General features: G+C 38.9%; 1 protein-coding gene across 3 annotated transcripts in view; it reads left to right on the top strand.

Moving 5' to 3' along the window:
- The first annotated feature begins 1112 nt into the window (after positions 1-1112).
- Positions 1113-20752, top strand: part of ATP10D (ATPase phospholipid transporting 10D (putative)) — a 108241-nt gene continuing 88601 nt past the window's right edge. For 2 of the 3 annotated variants that reach the window (XM_023253139.2, XM_003985402.6), the window contains exon 1: positions 1114-1392. The gene's annotated coding sequence lies outside the window, so the exon portion shown is untranslated. Of the gene's footprint in view, positions 1393-20752 lie in introns of all 3 variants that reach the window. The other variant, XM_045056408.1, reaches the window with a different exon arrangement.

Genomic DNA, 20752 nt, shown 5'->3' with positions numbered 1-20752 from the left:
TGGTATGCATCCTCCCAGGAAGGCCCTTCACGGAGATTATAGCATGGGTGCTGACTGGGGAAACTCTGGGAGGCCCATCTTAAATTTCAAGTCTCCTCAAGAAGGTTGGCTATCAGATAGAAAATGTAATTTTAAGTTTAATCCTAAATCCTGTTAGGGACACTCACATGACTGCAAAAAGTGCTACCAAGGCTAGGAATTTTCAGAGGCCGCGTAAATGCCAGTCTTCTTGAATCAACTGAATTTATTCCCAGGGTTGACTACACTCTATAGAGATTTGCCCTTGCCTGCAGAAGTTGCTTTCCAAGTTCTGCCATCACAGGAAGCCACACCCAGAACTTGTTTCTCCCCTCCGGGAGAGGCACGTTCCCAGTGAATGTAGGAACTTGTTTGGCCTCTCCAGCCCGGTCTGGGAGAGTCTGCAAACCTCCCAAGTGGCTCCATGGGTCTGCCCTGGAGAGCTCTTCCCTGTTAGTGAAGCATTTGAAGGATCGATAGTTTTCTTCACTTTGGCTGCGCATTTGAGAAACAGTTAAGAAAATGTAAGATAGATGTACAAATGAGCTGTGGAGGTTTTGGCTCCTTTTATTTTTGTTTCAGTGGGATAAAACAATTGGCGGTCAGTGATTATTAGTTTTTAGTCTGAATTATTGCCATTATTGGCTGTCTTTTCCCAAATCCCTTTTTTCCTTTCTCAAAGCAGTTAGTTGGTCAGAAGTTTTGAGGGACCAAATGGGTTGCTGGAATTTATTTAGGAGAAAAATATTTTTGCTTAAAGCCACAGACCATGGCAGGTATACGGACAAAGTACATTACACTGAGCGAGGCCAAATCAGAATTGTAGTATTTTTCTCAATTCCTTTCCCAGTTATAAAACAATAACATTAAAAGTTTAGATTTGTTCCTTTTACCCCTCCAAAAAAATAACTGCCAAGCGCTTCAAGTCTGGATAAACGGCCGGGGTGGGACTGTAAAAGCTCTGGACCACGGGGGCCGTACCCTCTGCGGGCTGGCAGTTCGGTGCTACAGCTGAGGCCGGGAAGCCAGCCTCCGCCACGCCACGCCCTCCTGCGTCACGGGAGGCGGGGCTGCCGGCGATTGGCTGTTCGCGGAAGCTCTGCTGCTCCGGAGCCAGGCCAGGAGGGCTGGAGGAGCAAGGGGAGGAGGAGGAGGAGGTCGCGGCTTTGGCTCAGGCTTCAGCCGAGCGGTTTGCGGGCTGTCTTCTGAGAAGTGGGTTTTTTTTGTTTGTTTTCTTGTTTTTTGTTTCCCCAAAAAGCAAATGGCTGGCAGAGACGCATAACCCGCCTCCACTCTTCGGATTTGTGTTGGGTTTTCTCTTGCACCTTGAGAGTCGTGATCGTCATGCTGTGATGTGTGCGGATGCAGGAATTGGTAAGGGTGAACGTGCGAACTCCTAGGTCTGTTTCCTTGACTTCTGTTTCACTTCTCACCCTGCTCCCCCTTCCCTTCCCCTCTTCCTCTCCCGCTTCCCCAATAATTGCTTTCAGGTTTGATGCAGTGCCTCAAAACTAGACTTTAGGTCTGTTGTTGAACTTAAAAAACAAAACAAAACCAAAACGGAGAGACCCCGTTTTCAGTTACTAGATTTTGATTGCGAAAGAGGAATTATTTTATCTATTCTGAATGCTGGGTTTTGTGAAAAGGTAAATTATGCGCGCACACACTTGTCATCTCATTGTGAAATCCAGCACTCTAAAGGCAATTTTGGCTTTGTCTCAAGGGTAAGGAAGACAATGGGGGTTGAAGTTGTAACCCAGTAGAAAAGCCGGGTTTATTCTTTAGGAAGGTGTTTGTGTTGGAGTTTGCTCAGAAATGGTTTTAAAGGAGTGCTGCAGAAAAGCCCCCGTTCGTCCCCGCACACATTAACTTAACAGAACTTAATGGTTTGAGGCATCCTTCCTCTTACGTTATAAAACATAGTCATACTTTCCTATGTACAGCAGAGAGACATCAACTTGGTTAGTGAAACCCTCCAGTTTGGAGAGTTAAGCCTTTCTGCTTTTAAAGGATATATTTAAACTATTCTTAATCATAAGGGCATGCTAACTCAGGTGTTTAGAATGTTATCGCAATGAGACCACAAAGTTTCTTGTTGCTTCTTTTCATGCTAGTTCTTTGCAAGGAGAAACAGTTCTGTAGTCTGAGAGCAAGCTTCTGAGTCTCATCAGCTCTAGAAGATTGATCCACAAGAATGGGGGCTCTTTGTCTACCAACTGATTGCTGTACTAGTAAGGTAACTATAGAGGAGAGAGTAATTTTTATATTGGGCTAGGTCAAATATCTGAAGAGTGCCATCATAAAAAAAAAAATCTTTGGCTTAAGAACAGGTGCGTGACATATGATCGTTGTAACACTGTAAACTCCTTTAGTGCCCCAGTGTGAGTCCTCACTCCACTCTACCCCAAGGGGTAATGTCTGCTCCTTCTGGACTCTCTTCTGTTCTCATTACAAATACATATTACATACTTATATTGGGATGATTTGTTTTTATGAAAATGTGGTCATACTACATATATTGAAAAGCAAATTGGCAACATGCAAAAAGTTTTAGGGAGTTAAAAAAAATAACACTAGCTGCTAATTTTTTAAATAGTTATTTGAAAGAGAGAAAAAAAACACGAGTGGGGGAGGGGCAAAGAGAGGGGGAGACAGAGAAATTGGAAGCAAGCTCCCCAATGTCAGCTCAGAACCCAAAGCGGGGCTTGAACTCACCACGATGAGATCATGACCTGAACCAAAGTTGGAGGCTTAGCGGACTGAGCCACCCAGGTGCCCCAGCACTAGCTGCTAATTTAACATTTGTTAAATTGTATACATAAACGGATAATCTACGCAGTCTAAAACCTGATTTCGGGAATGCTTGACCTTTGGATGGCAAGAATCAAATACTTTTTAAATACAATTACTTAATGATTAAATAGAAATTGAATAGGATATTGTTTATTTTGATGTCTGTAAAACGAAGGAAATGACTTATTGGCTAGACAAATAAACTTGTTAGAATCTATTTTTAAATTAAGAGGTCAAGAATGTTCACATACTGAAGGCTTCAGTACATGTCTCAGTTGTTGTCTGATCTAATTAGACATAGCCTTTTTGATGAAGGAAAATCAAAGAAAATGCTACAAGCAAAATCGCTTGGGAATACCCCAAACCCAATGCAATGGTGAAGATACATTGAATAGTTTGTGCTTGCAAGAAGGCGAATCTGTGGACAACTCTTGGAACAATAGTGTGTGTGCTGTCTCTATTCCTGGTCGTAGTTATAGCAGCTGAACAGCTTTCCTTATCACTTAAGAAGAGGTTTGTGGGGCGCCTGGGTGGCTCAGTCGGTTGAGCGTCCGACTTCGCTCAGGTCACGATCTCACGGTCTGTGAGTTCGAGCCCCGCATCAGGCTCTGTGCTGACAGCTCAGAGCCTGGAGCCTGTTTCCGATTCTGTGTCTCCCTCTCTCTCTGGCCCTCCCCCCGTTCATGCTCTGTCTCTCTCTGTCTCAAAAATAAATAAATGTTAAAAAAAAAAATTAAAAAAAAAAAAAGAAGAGGTTTGATGTGAATGTACTCTTCTTAAAGACGTTATTCCCTTCCTATTACCTTAGATGGATTTCTTTCACTTCAGAAATCATCTTAGCCATAGAAACGACACTTTTCATGGAGCTAGTGCCACCATTAGAGTAAGAAGTAACAGTGACACTAGTTTTGTTAAAGAGTTGTGGCCTTCATGGAATCTTCTTCTGTGCTTCTAAATGAAGGGTATGTTCATGCAATGATATAAGCTGATAAAATGAGAGTATGTATTAAAACCTGTAAATCCTTTCAGGCTTTGACTCAGTCATACTGGGTCTAGAAATATATACCAAGGTAATCCTCTGAATTTTATATGAAGATTTATAAATATGTTCATTACAGTGAACATGAATGTAATACGAAAAAGAAGAATAAACCCTGCAATAGCAAAATACCTAAATTATTGTACTATATATCTATATTGATGCAATTCAGTTTCCAAAATAGTTTTGAAAAAAATTTCATTACTTAGAAAGTATCCTAAAAAGATAAAATATCATTTACTCACATATTCAGCTCTTACTATATATTAGGCATTGTTCTAAATTAAACATTGGACAAGACTGTTGTACTTCCTGTTTGTATACAAGTTCCTGTTTGTATCAATGGATGTATTCACTGACATATATGAAAAAAAATTGGATTTCTAGGTGGTAGAGTTGTGACTCTTTGAAAATATTCTTCTTCACATTCCCAAATCTTCTATAGCTACTATTATTTTAATAATCACAAAAATACTGTTTTGAAAAATGTTGCCAAGAGATACCAAAACCGAAATTAAAACTCTGAGGTCTATATTTTATATACTAGTAAACCCTTTTCAAAGGATATTATAAACTGCAGTGAGACATAAATGAACACCCATGTGAAAAATTATGCCCAATGAAAAATAGACATAAATGGGCAATTCACAGAGGGAAAAAATGGACTTAAAAAAAAATTTTTTTTTTTAACATTTATTTATTTTTGAGGCAGAGAGACAGAGCATGAACGGGGGAGGGTCAGAGAGAGAGGGAGACACAGAATCTGAAACACGCTCCAGGCTCTGAGCAGTCAGCACAGAGCCCGACGCGGGGTTCGAACTCACGGACAGTGAGATCGAGACCTGAGCTGAAGTCGGACGCTTAACCTACTGAGCCACCCAGGTGCCCCCAAAATGGACTTTTTTAAGGTCAGGAGGAGAGGGATGTTTACTAAGTTAGCACACTTTCACACATCACATCAGTAAACTTGGAAAGCAAATTAAAATGTGTGAAGTTGTTGGGAAGGAAGACTTTTTAATGATATGGAAATATGTTTAGGGTAGGAGGAATGAAAAGTTACAGAATCTTACTTTTGAAAAAATCCAGTTTAATGCACAGAAACTACTTTATTGGTGGAGAGTAAACCAAATGGTGATGTTACTTATGTTTGGGTGATGGGATTGTGGGTGATTTCTGTTTTTCTCACGGTATTCATCTAGTTTCTAAAATTTCTACAGTAAATATATTTTGGTTATCAGGGGGAAAATTGCTATCCTAATAAATCAGTTTGTTCTAGAATGAAGAGTACATGGATGATATTCTCTTTGTTTTCTTTCACAAAGCCTGTATAGTCTCAGGGTGTAATTCCGTGTCAAGTGTCATTGTTTCCGGATTATATTTGATGGTGAGAACATGTGAAATTAAAGGGAAATCTCAAGATAAAACTTATTCTAGTCACATTCACTCTAGTGCCCCCAGCTGTTTTCCGAAATAATAAGCAGTGTTGGACTGATGAAAGCTTTATTCCTATTCATGTCCGGTTGATCACATCTTCTTGGGGCCCAAGCTACTAGGCCTTAATTAAACACTTCTTAATTTCGTCTTCTAAAATCTACTCATTTCATTCAAGGCCTTTCTGAATGAGGAAGAGGAGTACATGTCTATATTTCTGTCAGCAACACAAATTTATAAAATTTCAACTCCGTATGTAGGAAAGGTAATAAAAAAATCATAATAGCTTAGTTATGAGAAAGAAGGTCAAAATCAGTTTTAAATTATCCAAAAACTTGGTGAAGTCTTTTTCTTCAAGGTATAGTTTTCATAACTAGCACTATTTAAAAACATTGTCATTTCCCTTACAGGCTATAATGATACACTGAAGGTTATTGTTAAAAATCTTAATTTATAATATCTTTTCTTCACTAAAGTCTTTCCAAGACAGGTGTTCTCATATATTCTCTCTACTTACCTGTGATGCCCTTCAGCTAACAAATCAACATTTCTACCTTGTCAGGTTAGAAAAATGCCTGATTCTGAACTATTATTATACTTAAAATTTTTTTTTTAATGTTTATTTTTGAGAGACAGAGAGAGAGAGACAGAGTGCAGGAGGGAGACACACACAGAATCCAAAGCAGGCTCCAGCCTCTGAGCTGTCAGCACAGAGCCCGATGTGGGGCTCAAACCCATGAACCATGAAATCATGACCTAAGCTGAAGTCTGATGATGCTCAACCAACTGAGCCACCCAGGTGCCCCTGAACTATTATTATACTTTTAAGATTCCTAAACCAAGGACCTAGAGAAAAGTGAAATGTTTTCAGTGGGGCAGTGGTATTTTTTTTTTTAATTTTTTTTTTTTAATGTTTATTTATTTCTGAGACAGAGAGAGACAGAGCATGAGTGAGGGAAGGGCAGAGAGAGAGGGAGACACAGAATCAGAAGCAGGCTCCAGGCTCTGAGCTGTCAGCACAGAGCCCGACGCAGGGCTCGAACTCACAAACCATGAGATCATGACCTGAGCCGAAGTCGGTCTCTCAACCGGCTGAGCCACCCAGGCGCCCCAAGGGCAGTGGTATTTTAAAAAACAATTCTTACTCAGAGTCCTAAGCTGTCTTTCCTCTCTCAAATTGTAACATTTCATTTGAGCTAAATAATGCAAAAGAGAGTGTATTGTGGTTCCCAGTGCCCAATTAGTCACATTTTTTGCCTGCTTGATTTGGGTCATGGTCCAGATGGATGGGGTGATGGTAGGAATGTGTGGACAGAGTATGTCCTGTTAAGGAAGCAGTGTTGGTAACAGGCAGAGGACAGGAGGTATAGTGGGGAATACGAGCCTGGTTTCTGCCAGGTTGTTGGGGTGTCCTCGCCAGCCATTGGTGCTGCTGATGTCACGAATGTGCACTCCGAGATGCCTCTGGAAATCTCTAGTAATCCCACTCCTTGTTAGGTTACTAGTCAACTGTGTTCGGAAGCACATTTTTTTCCTTTTTTCAGTCTAGCCTCCCTGCCTTTTCTCCCCCATTCCAATGTGCTTTCAACTTCTTGCAAAGAAATCCTTTAAATGTCCATATCGTATCACATCCTCTTTTTTTTTTTATTTTATTTTTAATTTTTTTAAATTTACATCTAAATTAGTTAGCATATAGTGCAACACTGATTTCAGGAGTAGATTCCTTAGTGCCCCTTACCCATTTAGCCCATCCCTCCTCCCACAACCCCTCCAGTAACCCTCAGTTTGTTCTCCATATTTGAGTCTCTTCTGTTTTGCCCCCCTCCCTGTTTTTATATTATTTTTGTTTCCCTTCCCTTATGTTCATCTGTTTTGTCTCTTAAAGTCCTCGTAGGAGTGAAGTCATGATTTTTGTTCTTTTTCTGACTAATTTCACTTAACATAATACCCTTCATTTCCATCCACGTAGTTGCAAATGGCAAGATTTCACTCTTTTTGATTGCCGAGTAATACTCCGTTGTACATATATACCACTTCTTCTTTATCCACTCATCCATCGATGGACATCTGGGCTCTAACCATACTTTGGCTATTGTTGATAGTGCTGCTATAAACATGGGGGTCCATGTGTCCCTTTGAAACAGCACACCTGTATCCCTTGGATAAATGCCTAGTAGTGCAATTGCTGGGTCATAGGGTAGTTCTATTTTTAGTTTTTTGAGGAACCTCCATACTGTTTTCCAGAGTGGCTGCACCAGCTTGCATTCCCATCGTATATCCTCTTCATATCTTCGATGATTTCCCATTTCCTTCAAAATAAGTATAAATTTTTCATCTTAGTAAGTAAGGACTTACATGGTCCTAACCTAGATTTCCATCTTTATTTGCCCTCACTCCTTAATGTGGAAACTCCAGCCATATTGAACTACTCACTGTTACTTAAATGAACACAGGGCTTTTCAGTCTCCTAGCCTTCATTCATAATATTTCTAAAATCTACAAATCTCTCCTGTCATTTCCCAGAGTTCATTTAACGTGCCCTCTCTTCCCAGAAGTCTACCCTCCACTCCCTTTCTGTCTTCCAGCCTCATGTCATGTCCTCTCCTAGGACTTTCTGTTTTCTAAATTTATATACTGTATGATTACACTAATGTTATCTTTTTGTTGTTGTTGTTGAATTGAGTATGTTGTCCTGCTCTGGGCACTTTTATTCATTCTCAAAGTACCCAGCACTGTGCCTAAGACAAGGTAAAATAAAGGAACACTAGAAGGTAAGCTCCTAGGAAGCAGAGATTTTTGTCCTTTGTTCCCTGATTTATTTCTGCTATCTGTAACGTTGTTTGGCATATACTCGAAGCTCAGCAAACATTAGTTGAAAGAATGAAGTTATTCAGTATGTTAGACATAATGCATTATTTAATAAACCTCTTTACAAAACTGTGAGGTAGGTGATGATTATTTCTACTTTACAGATGTGGAAACTGAGACTCAGGAGCTAAGAGCTTGTGCTAAGTGGCAGACTGTCAATCTGAGCATCAGTGACACTTGAACTTGTTAGAGCTTGTGTTTTTCTACTAGCTGCAGATTGTTGCTGCACTTATTGCTGGTTTGAAAACAGCTAATTATATCATCACTTCTTGTTCAAGATGAATGTGCTTTAAAGGGCCAGTAGCATTGTGTTGATTGTTGGAGTTGACCATTTATTATGAATTCATTTTATAATCCCATTGAATATCATTAATTTCTTTTCAATACCGTTTACAGCTTTCATCTGTCCTTTATTGGTGTTTATATGCTATACCTTGTAATATAGGCATAAACGGCAATTTATTGTATTAATTTTATTTTTCTGAAATGTTTATTTTGAGAGAGACAGAACTGAGCAGGGGAGGGGCAGAGAGAGAGAGAGAGAGAGAGAGAGAGAGAGAGAGAGAGAGAGAGAAGGAGAAGGAGAGAGACTGAATCCCAAGCAGGCTTCCCGCTGCCAGCACAGTCTTATGTGGGGCTCGATCCCATGAACCGTGAGATCAGCCAACACCAAGAGCAGGATGCCCAGCCAACTGAGCCACCCAGGTACCCCAAAGACAATTTATATATACATGTCAAGACAATTAAAATTCAGGTATACCTCACTTTATTGTACTTGAACTTATCATGCTTCTCAGATGCTGAATTTTTTACAAATGGAAGGTTTATGGCAGTCCTGTGTCAAACAAGTCTGTCAGTGCCATTTTTCTAATAGCATTTGCTCATTTCATGTCTCTGTGTCACATTTTAGTAATTCTTGCCATATTTAAAACTTTTTCATTATTATAATATTTCATTACTATTGTATTTGTTATGACGATCAGTGATCAGTAGTTTCTGGAGATGGAATCTACTCCTGGTGAAGATGCTGTGAAGATAATTGAAATGACAACAAAGGATTTAGAATATTACATACACTTAGTTGATAAAGCAGTGGCAGAGTTTGAGAGGATTGATTCTAATTTTGAAAGAAGCCCTTCTTTGGGCAGAATGTTGACAAATAGCATTGCGTGCTACAGAGAAACATTTGTGAAAGGAAGAGTCAGTCGATACAGCAAATGTCATTGTTATATTAAGAAATTGCCACAGTCACTTTAACCTTCAGCCACTACTGCCCTGATCAGTCAGCAGCCATCAACATTGAGGCAAGACCCTCGACCAGCAAAAAGATGACAGCTTGGCTGGAGACTCAGATAATGGTTAGCATAATTTTAGCAATAAATCAGTTTTTAATTAAGACAGGCATTAAGGTATGTACATTGTTTATTTAAGGTATTTACATTCTCTTTGAGACATAATGCTATTTTGTACTTAATGGACTACAGTGTAATAAAAACGTAACTTTTGAATACACTGAGAAATCAAAAAATTCATTGGCTTACTGTACTATAGTGTGTGGAACCAAACTGGAATATCTCCAAGGTATACCTGTGCGTTCATTACATTAAGTCATGTGCGGAAGTCATTTTTAGCCATTGTAAACTAATACTTCTCTGAACTACTTGTAACATATTTTAAGTCACCCAGCACTTCTAGGAGTGAATCTTTAAATAGTTTTTAGAAATTAATTAAATCTCATCCATTATACTGAAATCTCCTTTCTACAGTTCAGCTAAAGAAATGCCTGTCTTCATATATCCAGTGATACCATATACTTTTAAAGAAAACTATGACTTAAAATTTTAGTCTTTTTTTAAAAAAAGTTTATTTATTTTGAGAGAGGAGCGGGAGAGGGGGAGAGAGGGAGAGGAGACAATCCCAAGCAGGATTCATGCTGCCAGCATAGGGCCCCATGTGGGGCTCGATCCTACAAGCTGTGAGATCATGACCTGAGTCAAAATCAAGAGTCAGATGCCCAATGAACTGAGCCACCCAGACACCCCCAAATTTTAGTCTTTGATGTGTTTAGTTTGTATTTATAACTCAAGTTATAACTCAAGTTAATAACTCAAGTTAATAACTCAAGTTAATAATAATAATAATTTATAACTCAAGTTAATAATAATAATAATCAAAAAAACTTTGGAAAACAATTTAATGTAGTCAGTTAACTTAACCTTTAGTTTTATAAGTATATACCATCTTTCAGAGTTAAATTCTTTCCATTTTAGCTACAAATAACTCCCTTCCCTATCCATTAATTTTTTCTCTTATTCCTCATTCTTTTATTTTCTTTGCCTTGATAAAAGTTTCTGTGGTTACACATCCAGAAAATATTCCATTTCTTGTGTATAAAAGAGTAGTTTCGGGGCGCCTGGGTGGCGCAGTCGGTTAAGTGTCTGACTTCAGCCAGGTCACGATCTCGTGGTCCGTGAGTTCGAGCCCCGCGTCTGGCTCTGGGCTGATGGCTCGGAGCCTGGAGCCTGTTTCCGATTCTGTGTCTCCCTCTCTCTCTGCCCCTCCCCCGTTCATGCTCTGTCTCTCTCTGTCCCAAAAATAAATAAAAACGTGGAAAAAAAATTAAAAAAAAAAGAGTAGTTTCACTAATTATTTGAACGACAGTAACATATACACTATTGGGCTAGAAATGATTAGTTGCATAAAAATATTTAGTCATAATGAATCTATGGAGAAAATATATTTATAAATTATAAATAAGTTCTTCCAGAGCAGATTTGAGCTGCCTAGGTCAATGATTTTCAGATTCTGGTACCCAGAATTGGCATCACTTAAACTTGTTAGAAATACAAATTCTCAGGCCCCACTGCAAACCTTTTGAATCTGAAACTGGAGTGTGTGTGTGTGTGTGTGTGTGTGTGTGTGTGTGTGTGCGCGCGCGCGCGCGCGTGCGCGTGCATGCGTGTGCACGTGCGTGCACAGGGGAAGAAGCCATGTTTTCACAAATTTCAGGTGATTCTGATCTGTGATAGTTTGAGAATACAGGCTTAGGGTAAGATCCTTAATGAGCAGGCCATAGTCACTGGGTTTTGGTGGACAGGTGCCTGGTCTAGTTTAAAAGGTCTCTGAAAAAGACAATTCCATGGACTCCTGTGTGTCATTTCAAATACTTGTGTGCTACTTGTGAGCTAGCTTCAAAAGATATAATTAAACATTTTTGTGTTTCATAAGACAAAAAGAGGGGGACATTTTTCTCATCCTTTGATCTTGGGTATATTTTTGGAGGATGATTAAAGAAAGCAAATATGAATCCTTATGACTCTCAGTAGGGAGTTTGTGCCTAGGGAATCAAGATTTCTTACCAGAGGTCCTGAGTGTCTTTGTGGAGGTGAGGAATGATATAGGTACCTACTTTGATCATTAAAGTTGTAATTAATTAATTATGTATAGAGTCTCCACATAAAAGTATTTTCATAGTACATCTTTACAGGCTGTATTCTTTTATTTTTTATTTTTTTTTACGTTTATATATTTTGAGAGCGAGAGCAAGCCTGGGGAGGGGTGGGGTAGAGAGAGAGGCAGAGAATCCCAAGTAGGCTCCGTGCCATCAGCACAGACCCCGATGTGGGGCTTGAACCCACAAATCATGAGATTATGACCTGAGCCAAAACCAAGACTTGGATGCTCAACCGACTGAGCCACCAGGCACCCCATCCCTGATCTTAAATGTAGAAGCAAAGCATTAACTTACTTGTATGCTTTTCTCTACCATAAGCATTTGGCTTTGTGATTAAAGTTGGGACATGTTTTGTGGGATTAGTTTTAGAATAGTTTTTCACTGAAATGAAGATATATTTTCTAATGATAAAGTGAGTATATATTTTCATGGATATGGACAGTTACAAAACATATTTAAAAGTTATTAATATACTACCTCAAAATAACCAGTGTTTATGTTTCAAAAATATTTTATTCCAAATTTATGTATATAAAGAGTGTGTATATATATATATGTATATATATATATATATATATATATATTCATTCCACTTGAGTTCATAGTGATATACAGGTATAAATAATGGATTAAAACCTTATAAACTTATAAAACCTTATAAACTTCAAAAATTCATTTGAATATTTTTTAAATATTATATTTCCATTTAGATACACCACAATTTAACAATTTCTCTTTTTCTCGGCATTTGAATTAGTGCCCTTTCCAGTGCTGAGTTGATCATCTTTCTACTCAGGGCCGAGGACGATGAGCATTTTAAGGCGTATTACCTCTTGGCTCCAGAGAAGTGAAAAAGCGGGCTAGATTACCCCAGAACTGTATGAAAGCTTGCTTTCATTGAGCATTATGAATAAAGAAATTCTTTGCTACATTCAGTGCAAAAAATACTCTGTTTTAATTGCTTTTTTAAGGTTACTGGTGAAGTTGGAAATACTTTTTCCTATGTATTTGCAGTTTGTCAGTGTCTACGTGTTTGTTCATGCCCTTCTAGCAAATATTTAAACCAGAAGTGAATAATTTTTTATATTGCTTTTATAAAATATCAAAGTAAAAAGTAGGCCATTGTGAGTGCTAATAGGAAAATTTCATTTTCATTAGGATGAAAATGAAATAAGGCAGAGCTCACAAATTAGCTGTGAAAATTTTAAGGTAGATACAAATGTGAATAAATCTTAGTAATTTTAAACATAGGGTAAGCACACTATCATATAAAATTTTAGCAGGCATAAAATCTTGTAGTCAAACTATGACTTAAATAACTTACGACATATTTATAAGTGTGCAATTTAGGAATTAATAAAAACCTACCTATATATGAATCAGTAATTAAACGGTAGTGGAGAGGATGGCTGGATTATTTTATGTGACTGCCACTAACTTGATGTATAATAATGGGCGAGTCAGTGTCTCTGAACCTCAGTTTTCTTGTGTATGAAGTATTTGGTTGGATATTTCAGATCTTTTCTAGCTTTAAATTATGAATTTTTTAAGTTGCTAAGTCTTATCACCTTTAAATGCTTTTCCTACCTGGTGAAATGTTGCCATCAAATGATTAATAAGTGCTCCATAATAGTAAGAATAGCTGCCACTTACTGATCTATTCTATGCCAGATACCTTGCATATATTCTCATTAACTCCTCACAATAAACCTAAGGACCTAAAGAGTACTTATTAATTTCCTGATGGGGAAACTGAAGATTATACAAAGTCCTACTAGGATTGAGTGATTAGGGCCAGGATTTGACCCCATGATTGCCTGAAAAGCTCTTTTTTCCACTCTGCTACTTTCCTCTCTCTTGAACAAATGTGATGGCTTGCTCTAGACGTGTATTCAGCAGTAGCATTATTGGCATTTTAGGCCAATAATTCTTTGTTGTGGTAGGGGCTGTCCTGTGATTATAATGGCATCCACAGCACCTATCCATTAGCACCCCCTCAGTTGTGACAACCGAAAATGCTTCCCGATACTGCAAATGTCCCCTGGGGAGGCAAAATTGTTCCTAGTTGAGAACCCCTAGTTTAATGCAACCTAAGTCATCAATAGGACAAATATAATTATCTCAAGCAGAGGTAAGTGGCTTTAGGTCGTCTTGGATTACAGAAGACAAGGTAGAATAGACCAAGTAGGATCCCATCATTCAGTAATACTTATTGCACACTTATTGATTGCTTGACCTTTATCTTCTTGAGATTTTTCTTCTTTGGAGAGCACTCATTTCTGGGATGCATAGTATATGACCATGAACCTTATTAGATATTAGTTAATTTATTTAAAATATTTATTTAAAATACTTATTTAATTTATTTAAAAATATTCATTGGGGCGCCTGGGCGTCTGACTTTGTCTCAAGTCATGATCTCATGGTCCATAGGTTCGAGCCCCGCATCGGGCTCTGTGCTGACAGCTTGGAGCCTGGAGCCTGCTTCGGATTCTGTGTCTCCCTCTCTCTCTGCCACTCCCCTGCTCGTGCTCTGTCTCTCTCTGTCACAAAAATAAACAAACATTAACAATTTTTTTTTTTTTTAATATTCATTGAGTACTTGTCATGTGGTAGGCATTGTCTGGTTATTGGTTCAAACTGTAAATAGGATGGTCTTAATGGGGAAGCAGCTATTAAATAATTACAGTTCATTCCCCTCTTTCTTACTAACAGTCTTTTACAGCATGTATTTAGAATCACAATCCAGTGTGTTTATTATGTTTTACACACACAGCTTGTCACATAGTGCTAGCATTTGTTGTCCTTTGTGTGATGAATAAAGATACCACGCCATGAAATTTGTGTTCTGCTGTTTAGGAAGGTATTTTGGCCCTTGTTTTCAAAACGGGCACTTATCTGGGTGCTAGCTTCATATCATAACTTACTTGTTTATTGATTAGGTTAGTGTTTTAATGTTCTTTGTATTTACCACTCTGAAACCTGGCCATAAACATGTCAAGGTTTGTCTCATGGAGGTTAATCTCTGAAGTATTTCAGGGAATGAGGGAATCTCATGAAGTTCATCCCTGATCCCTCTTCTGGGCTCTTTGTTCCTTGAGGGCAGGAATCATGGAATTTACATAGGACTTTTCATTATTGTGGTTGCAGTCCAGGAAAAGTGCCAGACTGGCACAGGGAACCCTTGGTGCCTGTTTATTAAACAGATAGAAGGAAAAGTGATCTCTGAACAGTGAAAATAGGTTTCACTAAATAAGCCCTAAGTTTCTGTGTTCTGCTTCCTGAAGACCATTGAGGTCATTATTAATTCAATATTTAAGCATATTGATTTTCTAAGAGAGTTGGGAGTACGAGTTAAATTTTGATGAAGTCAGATATTTGGGCATCCAAGGGAGAAACCTATAAAGTCAGACATGAGCATTCAAAACAAGGAGGCCTTCAACTACTGAAAGAGAACCTATGGATGTGTTTCCAAACATCCTGAAGGCATCACTATATAGAACACTTTGCTGTAATGGTGCTTAGAACATTGGAACTGAATTCTCAGAAGAAAATTTATTTAAACTGTGTGAAATATAGGAAAATTCATTTATTTATTTTTGTTTTATTAAAACATTTTTTAATGTTTATTTTTGAGAGAGAGAGAGAGAGAGAGAAAGAGCACAGACAGGGGAGGGACAGAGAGAGGGAGACAGAATCCAAAGCAGGCTCCAGGCTCTGAGTTGTCAGCACAGAGCCCGATGCGGGGCTTGAACCCATGAACTGTGAGATCATGACCTGAGCCAAAGTCGGATGCTTAACTGACTGAGCCACCTAGGCACCCCTATTTTATTTTTTTTTAAGTACAATGTTGTGAAAGCATGATTCTTCTTTGACAAAGTTGAATTGTTCAGTATAAATCCCGGGAAGCACTAACATGAACAAGGAAAAAATAAAGACGATCTGGAAGGGGATACAGTTTCTGAATACCTGATGTTACAGAACAAAGGGAAAAACCATAGGTCTGTGTAGGATCAAACCTTGATTATCCAAAGTAGTGGTATGTAAGAATGCACATAAATTCCAAAATAGTAACCAAGAAACAATTTATATTTAATTTTAAAAGGCAGTCACACACAGGGACTACACACACACACACACACACACACACACACACACACACACACACTTCCCTGGTTTTAACACTCTTCACACTTCATCCTATTGTTTTTTTTCCCACTTTGTGTTTATTCTAATTTTATTTTTTTAATTTTTTATTTAGTTATTTTTTTTAAATATAATTTATTGTCAAGTTAGCTAACATACAGTGTATACAGTGTGTGCTCCTGGCTTTGGGAATAGATTCCCATGATTTATCGCTTACATACAACACTCAGCGCTCATGCCAACAAGTGCTGTTCTCAATGCCCATAACCCATTCCCCCTACCCCCAGCCCCCATCAACCCTCAGTTTTCTCTCTGTATTTAAGAGTCTCTTATGGTTTGCCTCCCTCTCTGTTTGAAACTATTTTTTGTCCCTTCCCTTCCCCCATGGTCTTCTGTTAAGTTTCTCAAATACCACATATGAGCGAAACATATGATATCTGTGTTTCTCTGACTTATTTCACTTAGCATAATACCTTCCGGTTCAATCCACGTTGCTGCAAATGGCATGATTTCATTCTTTCTCATTGCCAAGTAGTATTCCATTGTATATATAAACCACATCTTCTTTATCCATTCATCAGTTGATGGACACTTGAGCTCTTTCCATAATTTGGCTATTGTTGATAGTGCTGCTGTAAACGTTGTGGGTACATCAGCACTCCTATATCCTTGGGATAAATTCCTAGTAGTGCTATTGCTAGGTCATAGGGTAGTTCTATTTTTAATTTTTTGAGGAACCTCCACACTGTTTTCCAGAGAGGCTGTAACCAGTTTGCATTCCCACCAACTGTGCAACTGGGTTCCTGTTTCTCCACATCCTCGCCAACATCTGTTGTTTCGGAGTTGTTGATTTCAGCCACTCTGACTAGTGTGAGGTGGTATCTGAGTGTCATTTTGATTTGTATTTCCTTGATGATGAGCAGTGGTGAGCATCTTTTCAAGTGTCTGTTGGCCATCTGGATGTCTTCTTTGGAAAAGTGTCTATTCACATCTTTTGCCCATTTCTTCACTGGATTATTTATTTTTTGGGGTGTTGATTTTGATAAGTTCTTTATAGATTTTGGATACTAACCCTTTACCCAATAGGTCATTTGCACATGTCTTCTCCCATGCCTTTGTTTGCTTTTTAGTTATGCTGATTGTTCCTTTTGCTGTGCGGAAGCTTTTTATCTTGATGAGGTCCCAATAGTTGATTTTTGTTTCCCTTGCCTCTGGAGACATGTTGAGTACAAACTTGCTGTAGCTGAGGTCAAAGAGGTTGCTGCCTGTTTTGTCCTCTAGGGCTTTGATGGTTTCCTGTCTTACATTTAGGTTTTCATCCGTTTTGAGTTTGTGTATGGTGTAAGAGAGTAGTCCAGTTTCATTCTTTTACATGTTGCTGTTTCATCCCAGATAAAATTGTTTTGGTACTTAAAGGGATAAACCTTAAGCTATGTGGAAAAAAAAAGGTATTCAGAAAACTTCCTCCCTGAGAGCTTCACAACAAAGAAATTCAAATACCCGAGTAATTTTTTAAAAATACGGTCTCCTTGTTTTATTTCCCTTTTTATGTCTACCTGTTGCAGAGTCTTGTTAGCGGTCATTTTAGGGTTACATGCTATAAATCTAAATCTGAAACTCTAATAACTTTAGCATGCACAATAAAAGATACAATGAGATCATGGAGTAACTTATATACCTTATGGAAATGGTGTATACAAGATTGTCACAGATATTCCTCTTTTTGCTAAGTATGAGAGGTGGTACCTGATTCTTATGTTCGTTCCACAGATATGCATTGAAATCTACTCTGTGCCTGGTACTTTGCAGGACTAGTCTGTATGAGTGAACAAAGAAGATAGAAATCCCTCCTCTAATGGAGAGGAGAGACGAGCTAAAATACAAAAATAATTTTATGATGTTGGAAAGTGATGCAAAAGTTCTATTGAAAAATAAAACTGGGAAGGAGAACAGGGATGGCTGAGGTGAGCCTGTGGCAAGTGGCATGAAGGAGGGGAGGAGCAATAGATTGGAGAGGACTGTGGCACCTGGGTGGCTCAGTCAAACATCTGGTTTTTGATATTGGCTCCGGTTAGGATCTTCCATTGGGGAGTTTTAGCCCCACGTTGGGCTCTGTGCTGGCAGCATGGAGTCTGCTTGGGATTCTGTCTTTCTCTCCCTCCCTCCCTCCCTCCCTCCCTCCCTCCCTCCCTCTCTCCCTCTCCTCCTCCTCCTCCTCCTCCTCCTCCTCCTCCTCCTTCTTCTTCTTCTTCTTCTTTCTCTCTCTCTCTCTCTCTCTCTCTCTCTCTCTTCCCCTTCCCTGCTCATCTGTGCTCTGTCTCTCAAATAAACACTAAAAAAATAAATTGGAGAGGAGTTTGGGAGGCAGATACACGTGATGCTGACAGCTATTATCATAATTAAGATGAGAACCTCTAGAGAGTTTTAAATTGTAGAAAATTCAGGATGTAACTTAGGGTTTAACGGGACTAGATGGTAGTGGTAGAGGTGATGCCATGTGGTGAGATTCTGGATTCAGCTGAATTTGCTGACTATATGTGGGTTTTGAGGAAAGGACAGGACCCCAGGCTGAGGATCCGGAAGGACGGAGCTGCCATCAACTGATAGGGCTAATCTGCAGAGGAAGCAGAAGAGCACAGTTCTGTACATGTTACCATCTAGAGATGGGCTGCCTTGTTGGCAGGCAGATATAGGAGTCTGGAGTTTGGGGGAAGAGGTCTGAGCTGGAGGGCAGTTACGTGGGGGGAACCTGTAGAAGTTCTGGTTTGATGGCCCTGGTTTCTCAGTACAGTAGAAACAAGGTCATCAGCAGGAAGAATGTTAGGAGGGAGATATGGAAAGTTAGAGGAGAAGGTATGAAACAGTTGTCTATGAAAGTGGAAAAATGAAGAGTTTGCAAATGCTGTGTGATTACCATCAGCAGGTGTGGCTGGCTGGTGGTCCATGGTCAGTAATTTAAAGTGACACCAGTGAGGGATGTTACACGTTTCTCTCTGATACTTTCAACTTGGAGGTACTAACTAGAACAGAGTATAACAGGGATCTGGATATAACTGATTGGAATAGAACTAGGATAAGAGTTTTGCCAAGAGAGGAAAGAAGAGCTAAGGGGTAGAGAGACTACAGAAGGAAATGATAACAGGGTTGACCATGAAATTGAATTTGGATGAGCAGGGAAGTGAGGCCATGCACGAAGGAGCAACAGTGAAAGACCGCGGTTTAGCTGCTTACAGGTCCCTGTGGGGGCAGATGATACTGAAGTCAGGTTAAAAATGAATCATTTAAAAGCAAATTTTATTTGTGTGTACTGAATCATGTTTCAAACATATGTAAAGATTGTTCTATTGAATGCATCAATAGAATGTTTTAAAATTAAATACAAATATTTGAACTTGTTAACTTTAGTTTTTCAAATGAAGTGTGTCTTTAGTTCTTTTTTTTCCCTAAACGACATAAGTTCAGATTTTTTATACTCATCGTCTTCTTTCTTCCAACCCTCATGTTCTTTGGGTTACGCTTGGGTAACCAACCACTCACCAAGCTATGTCCCTTGGGTAAATTTCTCAATCTCTCTGAGCCTCAGTTTTCTCATCCTAACATGGGGATAATTGTATGTCCTTTGTTGTAAGGATTAAAGTTACTGTATATTTATCCCCAGCACAGAACTCGGCATGTCTTTCTAAGTGGCCGATATTGTTATGATCTTAGGTTTATTGAATTAATATTTTATTAGAGTTGAATAGCCAAATCTCAAAAACATGCTTTTCTGTCATCTCAATATTTAGGAGTACTATCTAGAATTACCAATGTCAAAACATAGTATTAAAAATTGTTATTAACTTTTAATATATGTTTTTTCAGCTTTAGGAATAGACAAAGACATATTGGGAACTAACCATGAGTATGGGTGAGCTTTTTTTTGGTTCCTAGTACCAGAGAGACATTCATACAACTGCAGCATTTTCCCTGCCCTTTTGCTAGCTTAAACCAGTTTTGAAGTCCAAGCATCAGCAAATGTAACTCATTTGGATGTGTGGTCCTTTCAAGGGAAAGTTGAGATACATCAAAGATGAGAGATGGTAAGGCTTTCAGCGTCTGAATGGATGAAAATATATATATATATATATATGCACACTCACATAAGAGAATTAAAGAATGTCTTATACTTAATGTATTTGGAAACATTAAGGATGAATAACTCTTCCCCGTATAAAACTATGCATCTGGGTACCACAGTCATATCTTGTACCTGTCTTCTTTTAAAATAAACATGTTGTCTTTGAAAATTCAACTGCAATGATATTAAACATGAGGACCCTCCATTGCTGTGGAGGGTTCCTTCCCTCAGTCTGATTTAGAGGCTGCTTCTGTGATGTAGAACAGTCTTTTTTGTTTCTCTCCCCCTCCATCAGCCAGTGTCTGGTTTTCAGGTCATGGACTGAGTAAACGTGGCTTAAGCACTCCTTGTTTTTCTTAAAAAATTTTTTAAAAATGTTTATTTGTGTGTGTGTGTGAGAGAGAGAGAGAGAGAGGGAGGGAGAGAGAGAGAGAGAGAGAGAGAGAGAGAGAGAGAGAGCAAGCAAGCTGGAGAGGGGCAGAGAGAGGGAGAGACAGAATCTTAAGCAGGCTCCAGACTCTGAGCTGTCAGCACAGAGCCCGACATGGGGCTCGAAACCACAGACCACAAGATCATGACCTGACCCGAAGTTGCATGCTTAATTGACTGAGCTACCCAGGTGCCCCTTTAAGCACTCTTTTCTAAAGATGCCTAAGGGCTATGTGCTTGAGTAGAGGTGACCTTTTCCTATTTAGGGTCCTAAAAAATGACAAAGCTCTCACAAAGACTTCTTCGTTAGTGGTAGAAGTGAAAGACACTATAAGTTAGTTTTTTATACTCCTATGTAGCACTTCCTCCCATGATAATAATCAGCAGTTATCGAAAGTAATTACTTCAGTTCATTGTTTTTGGTGACATATTCTCCTTGCCTGGCCTCTTGCATACA

This window comes from Felis catus, chromosome B1 (assembly GCF_018350175.1).
Source record: "Felis catus isolate Fca126 chromosome B1, F.catus_Fca126_mat1.0, whole genome shotgun sequence".
NCBI lineage: Eukaryota > Metazoa > Chordata > Mammalia > Carnivora > Felidae > Felis > Felis catus.
Note: the sequence above shows the minus strand (reverse complement) of the source record. Positions and strands in the feature narration are given on the sequence as shown.